We start from the raw sequence: 13,565 nt of genomic DNA on the forward strand, positions 1-13,565 counted from the left end.
GGTTGCTCCGTTGTAATGAGGTCCCAAACCTGTGTAGCATGAGAGACAAGGGAGCGGACATTACACAAAAGATTTTTACACGTAAGGGGCGGGTCTTTAGGTACCTTAGTGGGCTGAATTTCAGATTTGGGGTTATGAACTGAACTGGCAAGTTTTAGATGACAGGGAGTTATTACCGCAGTGCTGGTAAATTGCAGGCGACACCCCGCACATGAGAAAGGTCCCCCCACGCTGGAACGAATCCAGTAGGGGCACAGTGTGGTAACATACCTGCCTATTTCCATAAGAGTCTGGCGAGAATAAACCTGAATATCGCCATGGCCCTTCTCTAGTGGGAGGATATGAAATGCCATAGCCCCCTGCCCCTAGCCCCGTCCTGTCGCGGACGGGCGCAGACGGGCTGGTCTTTGGCTCGTCTTAGGCGCAGGCTTAGGCGCCACACTGCGCGTCAACACTGCGCGTTGGACCGACGAGTTGCTTTATGGCCCTTGATTTTGTGAGAGCTAGAGCGCTAACCGCTCGCCTCCCACGCTGTTCCTGGCTCTGCCCCGCCTTCCGCACCCGTGATTGACTGGAGGGTCGGACTGGGCGGGCAGGCACAGATTGACTATCAGCAAGGGCAGGTCCCTCAGTGCGTGCGGGTGAGTAGTATTTTTCAGCAATGTGAAAACTAGCATTCAGTCCTCACACAGATAGGCTATACTTTCCCAGAAACAATGCTTTCACAAATTAAAATTCTCACAGGCTCACGGAGCTTTTTACTACAATTCAGCAATATAAAATAATTACGAGCAGTAGTGCTCTAAAATTGGTGCCAAGCGGGTTCAAGGAAAGCTGCCACCGTCCCCCTTACCGCGCTGGCGAGTGCCTCCTCGCTGCCTTTATGGCCCTTGATTTTGTGAGAGCTAGAGCGCTAACCGCTCGCCTCCCACGCTGTTCCTGGCTCTGCCCCGCCTTCCGCACCCGTGATTGGCTGGAGGGTCGGACTGGGCGGGCAGGCACAGATCGACTATCAGCAAGTTAAACTTCATATTCCTCTTCCCGAAGCACAACATTTTGGTTTTATCCATGTTTACTGTAAGTCGTTTTGACATACAATATCTGTTGAAAGTATTCAGCTTTCTTTGTAGACCCATCTCAGTTTGATCCAGTATTACTAGGTCATCGGCATACAGCAAACAGGACAGATGCTTCCCAGTTACTTTTGGGCTAGCACGTCTGACAGACCCCATGACAAGGGGCAAATCTGCTAGAAATAGGGCAAAGAGAAAAGGGACCAAAACACAGCCTTGCCTAAGACCATTACTTATCGCTATTTCGGGTGTTAGGCCACCAGATGTATCTTTAATTACCTGTGCATCATTTTGGCTGTATAGCTCCTGGATTACCAACAAAAGATCCGCAGGAACCTCATAGTTTGTCATGGTCTCCCTCAAACACTCCCTATCCACCAAATCAAATGCTGCGCAAAAGTCCACGAAACAGCAATACAACTTGCCCTGCAGCTCATGGACTCCATGGACTTCCGTGCCACAGCCCATATGTCCAATACATTGATTAAACTGTGGTTCCTTGGATCCTTCCTATCACCCTTTTTATGTAAAGGTCCAATAATTTACCCTCTCCAAGTTTTAGGGATATAACCTGAATCTAAAATAGCAACAAACCTATGAGATAAGAAACCTGCCCACCTATCTATTTGTGTTTTAATTATAATGGCGGGGAGATTATTGGGTCCTGCTGCATGAGATAAATGTAGCTTCTTAATTGTTTCTTTTACTTTTTCTACATTAAAAGCTGTTTATAGCGCTTCTACGGACTCTGTCCAAATGGGGTTTTCCTTATTAATTTCTGACGTTCTACTAGCTTCATATAAATTACCTAGATAATTTACCCATTTTGCCTCTTCCACAACGCAACTCATGTTTCCCGGGGTCCTTCCTGCGGCATCCTGTATCAACCTCCAGAGTCCTTTTTAAATTTTTAGTTTCTATTGTCTCTAGTAGATTTTCCCAACATTTTTCTTTAAAAATCCTTTTCTGCTTCCTCACTAGGGATTTATATTCTTTCTTCAATTTGAGCAGAATGTCTAGGTTTCCCTGCTCGTAACTCATCCTCAGGCGTTGCTCTATTTTCCGAATGGCCCTTTTTTAATTTTGGCAGGCTGAGTTAAACCACCTGGGTTGCCTTCCTTGGCTGTGTTGTGTGTTTACCTTGACCTGTTTCTTATTTTTTAAATGCACTCTGGGCATTGCACCGCCTGTTCTATTGTATCCACATACCATACTACCTGCTGACCTTCAACACTATCCTTCTTTAAATTTGCTAGTTTCTCAACATATTCTTCCATCAATTTAGTAGTGAAGCGCTTGGGGTATTCCAGATTTTAGGGTATCACTCTTTCACGAGGGCTTGTTAGCCCCCTTAAACATTTGCAATACCTGGAGCTTTTTTACCATAGCATAGTTCCAGGCATGAATAAAGATATAATCTATAGGCCACTGTTGGTTGCCTACTCTGAAAGTCCGTGTAGCTGGGCGGTCTGGTTCCAGCCTGCCATTTAAGCATATTAATCCCTTAGAACCCAGAAACTTCCCTAATGCTTCAGGCTGATTAGTGGATAAACACGTGGGGAATTTTGCTTACACTATATCATAAGAGCTCAAAATTTCCTCAAACCAGTGATCTATCTTTCCATAGTTTAATTTGTGATTGAAATCACACATTATCCCCATTGTATCTTTTCCGTGCATTTCATTTAAGCTAGTTATATCATTTTTAAAAAGCCTCATTTCTGTGCCATATCCTTTTTGAGAACCCCATTGAATATACACATTTATAAGAATTAGATAGTCATCCTTCCTTCAATGACTGGTTGAGATACCTTACAAACCAACAGCCATTTACATAATGTGCTTATTAACTTAACCTCTTTCACTAACCTGGTTGAGGTGAGAGTCATAATCCCACCCGAAGGGCGTCCACATTTTTTCATTTTGCTGGCTGGTTTATGAATTTGAACGAACTCTTCAACTACTGGGGTGTTGCCGCATAGCCATGTTTTCTGCAAACAAATAATGTCAATGTACTTTGCGATGAGGTTTATGCTTTCCACCTTTGTTTGTCCTCCCAACCCATTTATGTTCCACGAAATTAATCTCAAGCTATGCGGCAACTCAGTGTCCTAATCGATTTTACTAAGGCACCCTGACCCGTTCAGGCCCCATGAGGATGTACTTAAGATACTATTGTCTGGGATCCAATTGCCCCAAGTTTTATTGGGCTCTAGGTTCTCTACCGCTATGAACAGCAGTTAGAAAGTGCGCTGAGACACTAAATCAGCAAAAACAGAGTCAAAACCGGGAGGTCACAAAGCAAAAAGACAGGGGAAACACACCAAAAGATGCCAAGTCTAACAGAGAGCATGTGAGTATGTTTGTCTGTGACAGAGTGAGGGTGAGTGAGAAAGGGAATGTGCATGAGTGAGGGAGCATGAATGTGAGTTACAATGAGTGACAGGGTCTAAATGAGAGTATGCAAGTATGTGTTATGCATCGTAGTTGACTACTTGCCATGGTATACGGACTGCAATGATTAGCATGAGGGAGAAAACCCAAGGCAAACCATACACCCTTGCATTTTGGAGGTCATGTTTTGCATTTGTGCTCAACTCCTACGGGGTGCTACAGCAAAACTAATGACAAGAACAATAAAGAAGCACATACCAAACATATAAAAATAAATAATGAAAGGTGTGAAATTCAATCATGAAAGCCCACTACAATATAAAACACTCTCCACATAGAGGCGTAGCTATCATTGGTGCAGCACTTGCAGTGGCACTCTAGCCCAGAGGGGCCCATAGAACCCTGGCACTTTCTGTATTTACTTCCCCAACAGCAGTCAAAGGGGGCATTTCCTTGCTTGGACCAGGGCCCATGGCATCACTGCTACTCTTCTGCCTCTACGGCTACACATCCTAACTAGGTTGGTGCCACTTAAGAGAGGCAAAAAGAGTGAAACGAGCAATGAGAAAGTCTACATGCTGCTAGTTTTCACCTCCTCTATGGTTCTCTTCCAGTCACCACCTACGCTAACTCAACAACAGCAGAGCTTTAGCCTAAACTGCTAGAAAACTACACTGCCAAAAATCAATTGCGGGTCACTTATACATGCTGTAAATATTTTGCTACTGCCTGAGGGTAATTGAGTAGAAAAAGTTGCAGTCATCTGCAACCAGAAGTATGCTAAAACCTTAAACATAAAAGGGCTTAGTTAGTACTATTCAATTATATCACCAAACAGGAACTTCTACTAAGAATTTATCCTTGACTCCTGGAGGTCAACCCGTACCAATAGAAGCCAAAGTTCAAAACATGTAAGTAACCATCTCTTTGAGTAGGTGGAAAACAAGTACCGATGCATTTAGGGATTTAAAACATGTGGGGAGATATTTATGGAAGGTTGACATTTAGGCAGTTTGAGCAAAGTTTTTGGAGTCCAGATTATTTAGTCTATGTTTTCACAGAGAACGCTTCTTTGGCTCATCACTGTTATTTTAACCATTTAGTAAGCATGAGGAAATTACATGAGATATCCAATAAAATACCTGAAATTGCGCATTATTACAGAAAACGCTGGTCCGTCATCTATCGTGCGGGAACAAGGATGTATTTTGCATAAAAAAATGAGCGTGAAATCCAACTTGATGCAAAAAACGAACATTCAGGTTTCGTCTGTTTACATTGTTCCTGTTCCGCCGATTTTTACACAAATTAAATCTTAATTACACAACATGGAGAATATGCTAGGGTATTTCATGTAACAATCGCAATCTGAAATGCTGGTAATTAGCAGGGGTGTAACTTGATCAGAAAGACTAAGGGGGTGTAAACTTTGGATTTTCCAACAAACATACTGGCATTTGGGAAGTAGTGCATGAGAGAGGGTGAAGGGCCAGTGGAAAGGGAAATTAGTGCAGATTGTGAGGGGTACTTAAAACACAATATTTTGTAAAATGAAATAACCATGTTTTAAGACCATCAAAATAGAGGTGTGTGTGTGTTTAAATATTTTTATCCCAGGTGGCATCTTACATATCCAACTGAAAGCCCCTGTATCCAACTATTTAATAAATAATACATGTATTGGGGGTGTAATACCCCTAACAGCCTCCAGTAAAGTCAACAATTGTGTTGGGAGTCTGGAAATGGCACTTTTTTTAGGTTGGAACTTTCTTACTTTAACCATTCTCTGCCTCTGCCTGTCTCTGAAAACACATGTGGGGTGGGCGCGAAAGCTGGTTTTTGTGCATTCCATCTAGAGAGACACACAAAGGGAGCTGAGGTGTGCCTGATGGGCCATTCACATCTTGCTGGGCCATTAATATGATGATGGGTCATCCTGGGGAGGATGGGAGGTAGGAGCTGACACTTGCACCTGAATAAGGCTGTGCCTGCCCCCACACAAAGAGCCTTGCTGTGTCTGTCCCTTGTAGTGCGCCTGGAGCCAGGGTTGGGTAGGGACATTGTGTACTTCAAAGATCTCTCTTTGAAGTCTCCCCACTTCAAAGACACAAGTGGATATAAGTACTGGACCCCTGACACCACCTACTCAGTAGACTCTGGACCTGAGAACACTCTGCCAGGAAGAAGGACTGCTGTGCTGCTGAAAGGACTGACATTGTTCTTGACTCTGCTGGATTTGCTGGTCTCTTTTTCTTCTGTGCGTGACAAACTACCTGATAACCCTTGCCTGGTGACAAGAAGGACTAAACCTGAATCTCTACATCCCCAGACCAAGTGAATCCAAGGGCTTGCTGGCTTGCCTCCTGTTCTGAAGTCTTAGAGACATCAAATACTTCATTCAACCCTGCTACACCCTCTAGGTTCAGCCACCCATGAGTGCTGTCTTTCCAAGTGGTGCCAATCCAGTCCTGGGCCATTGAAAGTGGCTTTTCTATCCATGCATCGCCTGCTTTGTGCTGGTCAGAACCTACGCATTCACCTCTGATGCCGAAGCATTGCCGCTGCGAGGATTCCACAACGTCAACAGCACGTCTCGACGATGATGCATTACCTTCATTGCCTGGAGCTCGACAACGATGTGGGACCCGACTGCTCAACTCCGAACCGATGCATCGCCCACAATACTTCAAATAGGCGACACATCACTTCCTTCGATCCTTGCAGCTGCTCCTCAATATTGGCGCTTTTCTCTGTGAAGGTATTGTTTCAGCGGGGCCACTGTGGCTTCTGTGTCAAGGCGACACTCCATTCCGGTCGGCTTGACTTTTCAAATTTGACCCAGTCCAGCACAACCTAATAGCCCCAGTTGGCACTTTATGACGCTAAGCACTATTTGGATATGTCATTTTGATCTTGTTTTGTTCATTAAATTAAGCTCTATTTTTCTAAACTGATGTGGATTATTTTTGTGTGGTGCTTTCACTGTTTCACGCTATTAAATGTTATACGTTACACATTAACTCTTAAGTTAAAGATGACTGCTCTGTGCTAAGTTACCAGAGGCTGAACACAGGTTAATTTAGGATGTGCATCTGATTTGCCCAGACTAGAGTGGTGGTCCGTACTTGGACTGGGTGAATACCTCTACCAACTAGAGACCCCTTTTCTAACACAAAACATTTAGAGGCATATTATCAAGAGAATTATCGCCGCTTTAGCAGCCGTTTTTGGCCGGAAAGCGGCGATAATTCTATTGCAGTATCAACAAGGGCACGCTAACGCGTGTTTCCTTGAGTAAGCATCCCTTTAAACTCCACTTTGCATGTCAGCGATGAATATCGCTAATGACATGCAAAGTAGGTGTTCCCTTACATTTCTACCTTGAAATTCGCACTGACATGACAGCGCAATATTATCAAGCCTCAAGTAAACCCACGATGTGATAAAATAAACCGCGCTAACCGTGGTTATCGCTGGGTTGCAACGCCTGGTCTGAAACTGACATAGCCATACTTTTAATGGCAGGTAGATTGTATGGCTGAGGCAATGGGCATATTATCAATAAAACGCAATAAATACCGCATTTCCCGCTTTTTGCGGTTCTGTTTCAAGTCGATATCGTTGGATTTAATCGCCGTGAAGATATACCTTGATAATAAAGCGATATCTCTGCGATTAAATCCAGCGATGCGCGGCGTTAAACAGATTCGCGCAAAGCGGGAAATGTGATATTTATCGCGTTTCCTTGTTAATATGCCCCTTAGTTTATTTAATAAAAAACCTTCTGAAGATATTAGCAAATATTTCTAAAAATTTCAAATTAAGGTCACACTTCTAAATTCCACTGTGCACATTTCGAGCAACTCGAGTCTGTTTCTAGTGAATGAAGTCCTACATTTTAAGTGTCTCTAAGGTATATACTAATAGCTATGTCTGCTTAGTGTATTTCTGCACATTTAAACTGTGTGTCATATCCCATTAATTGCACACCAATTATTGCACATATAGCTGTTACTTACATAATTTTGCACCTTGATGAGTTAGCTTTCTCACTCTCGAGCAAACACATTTTTTTTCCCTGATCGGAACCTTCATTTGGTTCGATTTGAAATTATATAGTTGCTGACACCTGCTGCTTATGAATTTCCCTGACTTAAAAAGCAACTTTAGTTTAGCATTTGGGAGTTTCCCTCCAGTGGACCTGAGTTATTTATGATTTTCTTACCCTATGCCATAATCAGGTGAATATTGATATGATTAAACTGATTGAATTGAGCTTGTAATTTTACTAATTTGTTAATACAAACTTCATGGTTTGCAAGTCTACTACATATTTACTGCTCTAAATCACTACTGTGGGCAAAATATGCTTCACTGTCATTGATATGTTGAGCCTTAGTTTGAGACAAGAAAAATCCATCCTTTGAGTCCAGCTGCAGTCTAAAGATTCCCATCATATTTGCATGACGCAATTACCATAATTTTGCCTTTCATCAGTTCGCCCATCTCTGTTTACTTTTGTGGCATTAGATTTTGCACGTATTTACCTATTTGTCACCTAAGCTGCCTGAGTTTGGAATGCAGTAATAGGTTTCAAGGCATATTTGATAGAAGAGAATTACCACCAGAAGGAGATTGAAAGGACAAGTCTAGTCTTTTGCCATCTTGCAATGGTATGGATGAGGCAGACAGAAGTGGGTAAATAGAGCGAGAGCCAGTCAACTGTCAACAGCACACAGACTAGGAAGTAGGATCTGTGGCTGAGTCCAGCAATGATTTAAGAGATGCTGAACGGAAATATTCCTGATTGCACCTGCAAAGGTGAATGAATGAATGAATGAATGAAATGATATTTATATAGCGCGTTTCTACCCTAAGGCCTCGTAGCGCTTGTGGACTGCTTCCACCAACTCTTTGGCTGTTAAATCCATCTTCTCGCGGGAGTAATCATTGATCGGTAGCCCTTCAAAAAAGCACCAGCTTTTATTCTTGATAGTCACAGGGAACGAATAAACCAAATCCTCAGGGATGCCATAGGAATTGCCATCTGAAATCACTCCCATGGAAACAAATTCTCCCTCTCGGGTGCCAAACCAGATATCATGCAGATGATCACAGATGGCTTTTGCAACAGACAAGGCACTGGATAACTTCGTAGCTTTGATTATAGCAGCCCCGCGCTGCTGTACTGTCGAGATGAAATCCCCCTTGAGATAGGTGTCATCTTTGAGGGCTTCATAGACTCCAACTTCCTTCCCTTGTACCTTGACCTTGGCATGGGTTGCATCTGGATACTGTGTGGAGGAGTGATTGCCCCAGATGATGAAATTCTTCACATCATCACACTGCACCTTGAGCTTCAGGGAAATCTGGGCTTTAGCTCGGTTGTGATCCAGGCGAGTCAAGCAGCTGAAATTCTCTCTTGGGATGGATGGAGCAGACTTTGTGGCTGTCAAGCAGTTGGTATTGGCTGGATTCCCAACCACCAAAACCTTCACAGTCTTCTTGGAATACTTGTCCAATGCAGCACCTTGGGATTTGAAGATTTTCACATTTGCTTTCAGCAAATCTTTCCTCTCCATGCCCTCTCGTCTTGGCATACCAGGACTGCAACATCAAGATCTTTAAAAGCTACCTCCTCTTTGTCAGTTGCAATAAACGCTTGCAGCAGTGGGAAAGCAGAGTCCTCGAGTTCCATTACTACACTCTCCATCGCGGTCATCATGGGAGTGATGTCCAACAAAAGGAGGGTTATGGGCTGCTCCTTGCCAAAGACATCTCCCTTGGCAATCGATTGCAGCAACGAGTAGACGATCTGACCAGCAGCGCCAGTCACAAAAACGCGCATTGATGACATGGTGAGGAAGTATTCACGGAGCAGGCGAGAAGTCTATTCACTCGGCGACTGCAACCTCCACACTGGCCCAGGTCACCTCTACGGGATCAGGAGACGAAGGAGACAACCGGCGATGTCAAACGTATCTATTAGGGGTGGAAGAGACTTCAAGGGGTATAGAGAGGCGGGCAGCATTGGTGAAAACAAGTTCGCCAACACCACGACATTATGAGTAGAACTTTAAAGACAAGAAACCAGAGGCCAGCAGGCGTTTAGGTCCAGCGGACAGGAATATGATAGCAACATTCTCATTAAGCTATATTATTGTAAAGGATACAAGATGATTCCGCAGGAGCGTCAGGAATCCGAAGAATAATCCACAGCCTTCCCCTGCAGCCTTCCGACTCTATCGAACACTAGAGCACGAGAGGCGTAACAGGGGAAAACAGGGAGACAAAACAAGGAAAGGTTGGGGGTAACAACTGTGTGATGAGGGTCTTTCAGACTGGATGTTTCAACAACCTTCTTGAGGGCTTGGCAACAAGGTAGACTGCAATACAAAGGAAGTAAATTCTTGAGTCTGCATATGACAATCAATATCACATCTATACATAAAAACCTTTCATACCTAGATTTATATGTGTTAATGTCCCTGAATGGATATGGAAGAACCTCTGGTAGGGGATTTGTCTGGAACTGCAGTGAAGAAGGCAGAATATACATAAGTCTAGTGTCTCTTTTATGTTTCTGGTAATACAAGTGACTAAATATACTGCTCACTCTGGTCTCTGTTGTAACATCCAAGAAGCACACCCAAAGGTTTGAGAGAATGCAATAACTCGGTTGCCAATATTCTTGGTAGCTGTAGAAACATCTACAAAAACAAAACAGGAATTCAAACACTACAATACAGTCTCTATTTATACCAATATATGTGCAGCGCAATAATGCGCTGTTACCGTGATTCTGGGACGTGTAGCAGTAACCCAATCCACACAGGTCCATGCAAGAATCCAAGTCCAAATACGTGGAACTCCACAGGTATTAAATAACCCCCAGGAATGCAGGGAGTAGGGACGGGCAGGGAATATGATCAAGGAAGAGAAGAACACTAACTGACTAATACTAATACACCGGGGAAAACCCGGCCACCAGCGGAGAGCAAGCCCGGCTGACCAGCGGAGCAACTCCGGTGTTGGGGGAAAATTAACGGAGAAGGACAAGCCCGGCCCGTCAGCGGAGAGCAAGCCCGGCTGACAAGCGGAGCAACAAAGAGGGCAAAATGAAAGAAGAGGAATGCCGCCGGATGGCGGAGTCAAACCCGGCTGCCGGGCGGGACACCAAAGGAATGGGGAGGTATCATGAAACGGAAAGTAACACGATCCGTGTCAGATGAACAAGCGCGGATACCAAACGCTTGCAAACGAACAGAGAGAGAGAGACCGCGCTGGCTCGAATAGAACCCACGGAGCCGGGCAACTCTCTCGAGGAGATAGAACAACAGGTCACTGGAACGGAAGTCAGGCACAGGAAGTCAGGACGGAAACGGACCCAACGGAGCTAGACGCAAGAACGTGAAGCGTCGCTCCCTGGGTCAAGGAATCTTAAATAGTGCACATTTAAAGGGACAGCGTACTGGGAGGGGGCTTGAGGCATGACAATTATGCTTTGTTAAAAATCATAAAAGCCAAGCAATGAAAAACATTCCAAACCAATTAAAAACAAATTCATAAACACAATTTTTGCAATAATTAAAATATACAAAAATTAAAACGTACATCACCCATAGTTTTCCTAATAGTAACTGCTATTTCACAGTAAATCGGGAATGTACATAGTTGCTGGAGAAAAATATGAGCTGGCCTACATTGCCTAAAATTCCTTTTCTTTTAAAGTGGTATTACATACCGCTTTCTCGGTGCAATGTAGTATTTGCAAAAAATATAAAGCGCAAAGTGCTTTGTTCTGAGTGACCGTCACATGGACATTTCATCAGTGAAAGAGACCAGTCATGTATCTTAGAAAAAGTAATGTCAGTAACCAGTGTTATGCCTCAACCTAATTGGGACAAATCTGTGCTGTGGGTCATAAACATGTTCCAAATAAGGTTGGAGGCTCATACAAGTTAACAACAGTTTTGTCATTTATTCTAGACTTTCCACATTTTGTGCTGAACAGTTCATCCTCTAAAAGTTCATACAGAGCTTGTTTTTTAACTCAGCTTTACTGTTGCACTAAGAATATTCTGAAGTCATAAACAAATTCTGGATTACCAAGTCTTTCAGAAGTTGTCTTAATATACTGTAGCCAATGAATATCCATCGGTCCAGCGATATGCAATCTAAAACATTCAATTTGTCGAAAAGGGTCTTATCGCGAGTCCAAATCTGCCACAGTAATACAGGTTATATCCTAATTTGATCTTCCAAAAAGGTATTCCTAACTCTTGATGAGAAACAAATGTGGTACAACTCTAGGAAACCGCAAATAGCCTCCATAGCAGCCATTTTGGGCAAGTTATAAATCTCCCAGATTAGCATACCCCCACACTCCTGCCCCTTGCATCACCCTTGAAAAACACTTTGTCTTATAAATTGTACCCATCTCTTTCAGTAGTGTGTGCCCCAATTTTGCTGTGAAAATAAATAGGGCCGCCACAGATTTTGTAAATTGTAATTTCCTCACCATTAATTATAAGGTGTTTCCAAGACCCAAGGTTGTTGAACATTACCCTCAAGTACGAAAAAGTGTTTGTTTGAAATACTTGTGTTTACCCCACTTTAAGTTGGCAGAGTTTATCAAACTTTGAACCACACTTCATATTTAGAGTTTTGCCCAAGTTCAGGAGCCCCAAATCTTGGTCTGGCATAAAATCCATTAAAGCTTTAATCAGTCGCTGCAGATCAATAGGAGTACAGGACTTAAGTACTGTGTCATCTGCATAAAGTAAGGCAGGAACAGGGCAATGCACAATCTTTGGCAAATCTCTGCATGGCTCCTGCAATACCCTGCTCAAATGATTTATATATAGGGTGAAGAGAAACAGAGCCAGGACATAGCACTGTCTCACCCCCTTACATACTGAAGAAAATAGAAACCTTCTCAGGGGTCTCACTGATACCTGGTCCTTTTTAAACCAACATAGAAGAAATTGGCACGGAAGCTGAAATATAAAAAGAATGCATTTATTTACCCCAGATGAGGGAGACTACATCACACAGAACCCTCAGAAACTGTATGAGGCAGTCTAAAGAGTACAGAAAACAGGGGCCTTATATATGCTTAGGGTTCCATAGTCAGCATAAGACCAAGGGGAGGTCCTGACACATGTAAGTATGCAAAATGACTAATATGGGCATACAAAATCAGCTTGCTCAACAAAGTGGGAGGAGAGTTACTTCTCCATACATCAGCAAACATAGCCTGACCGTTATATAAGAGGAGCAGGCGCATTCTACTAGCTAGGCCCTTCTGAGCATGTGTAAGGCTCTGAAGAGGGAAACAGCACATGGCGAGCACATGGCTAACTAAAATGGCTGCCAAGTACAAAATTGGCTTTCAGCTCATGCTAACAAATCCCTGCAATCTTTAACAATACATCAAACTCTGCAGAACACTCGCCATTTATGTCAAACTTCACCTTGGCACTGGTTCCTGTATCTCCATGAGAAGATTAATGATAGGGGTTTTTAACCCCAATTCTCCAAGAATATGCCCAAGTTTACTATGGTTTACAAAGTCAGAAGTGTTTGACAGGTGCATAAATGCCAGGTATAACAAGCAGCACCTTCTACGACAAGGTATACCGAATCCATTTTGTATCTCCCCAGTTGTATAATGATTTTCAACACAGTCCTCTAGACTAGGAAGTGAAATTCTTCCAATAAGTTTGACTAGAGAATCTAGTAGAGAAACAGGGTGGGAACATGTAGGGTCCCCACGATTATCCTTCCGAAATATAGGTACAATTAGTTAACATTACCATGTATCCAGAATCCCTGATCTGCACACAGAATTCAGTACGTCTTCAACAATGGGCCCGAAGGTGTATTTTAACTTTAAAAAGAGCAATAGATATACCATCAGGCACTATGGCCATTCTGCTCTGGCTAGCCACAATGGCAGCCACCATCTCCTCTGGTATGAATACCACATTACTAGGGTAACTGTCATGTATCATAGTTGCACAATATGACTCGAAGCCAAAATTCTCACGAGCTTCTAACGGACTAAATATTACTAGAGTCAGAGTCAGAGTCAAA

General features: G+C 43.2%; 1 pseudogene; it reads right to left on the reverse strand.

Annotated features, from left to right (window-relative positions):
* Positions 1 to 8,335: 8,335 nt before the first annotated feature.
* LOC144828161 (malate dehydrogenase, cytoplasmic pseudogene) lies at positions 8,336 to 9,429 on the reverse strand (annotated as a pseudogene).
* Positions 9,430 to 13,565: the final 4,136 nt, after the last annotated feature.

This window comes from Lissotriton helveticus, chromosome 4_1 (genome assembly GCF_964261635.1).
Source record: "Lissotriton helveticus chromosome 4_1, aLisHel1.1, whole genome shotgun sequence".
Taxonomy (NCBI): domain Eukaryota; kingdom Metazoa; phylum Chordata; class Amphibia; order Caudata; family Salamandridae; genus Lissotriton; species Lissotriton helveticus.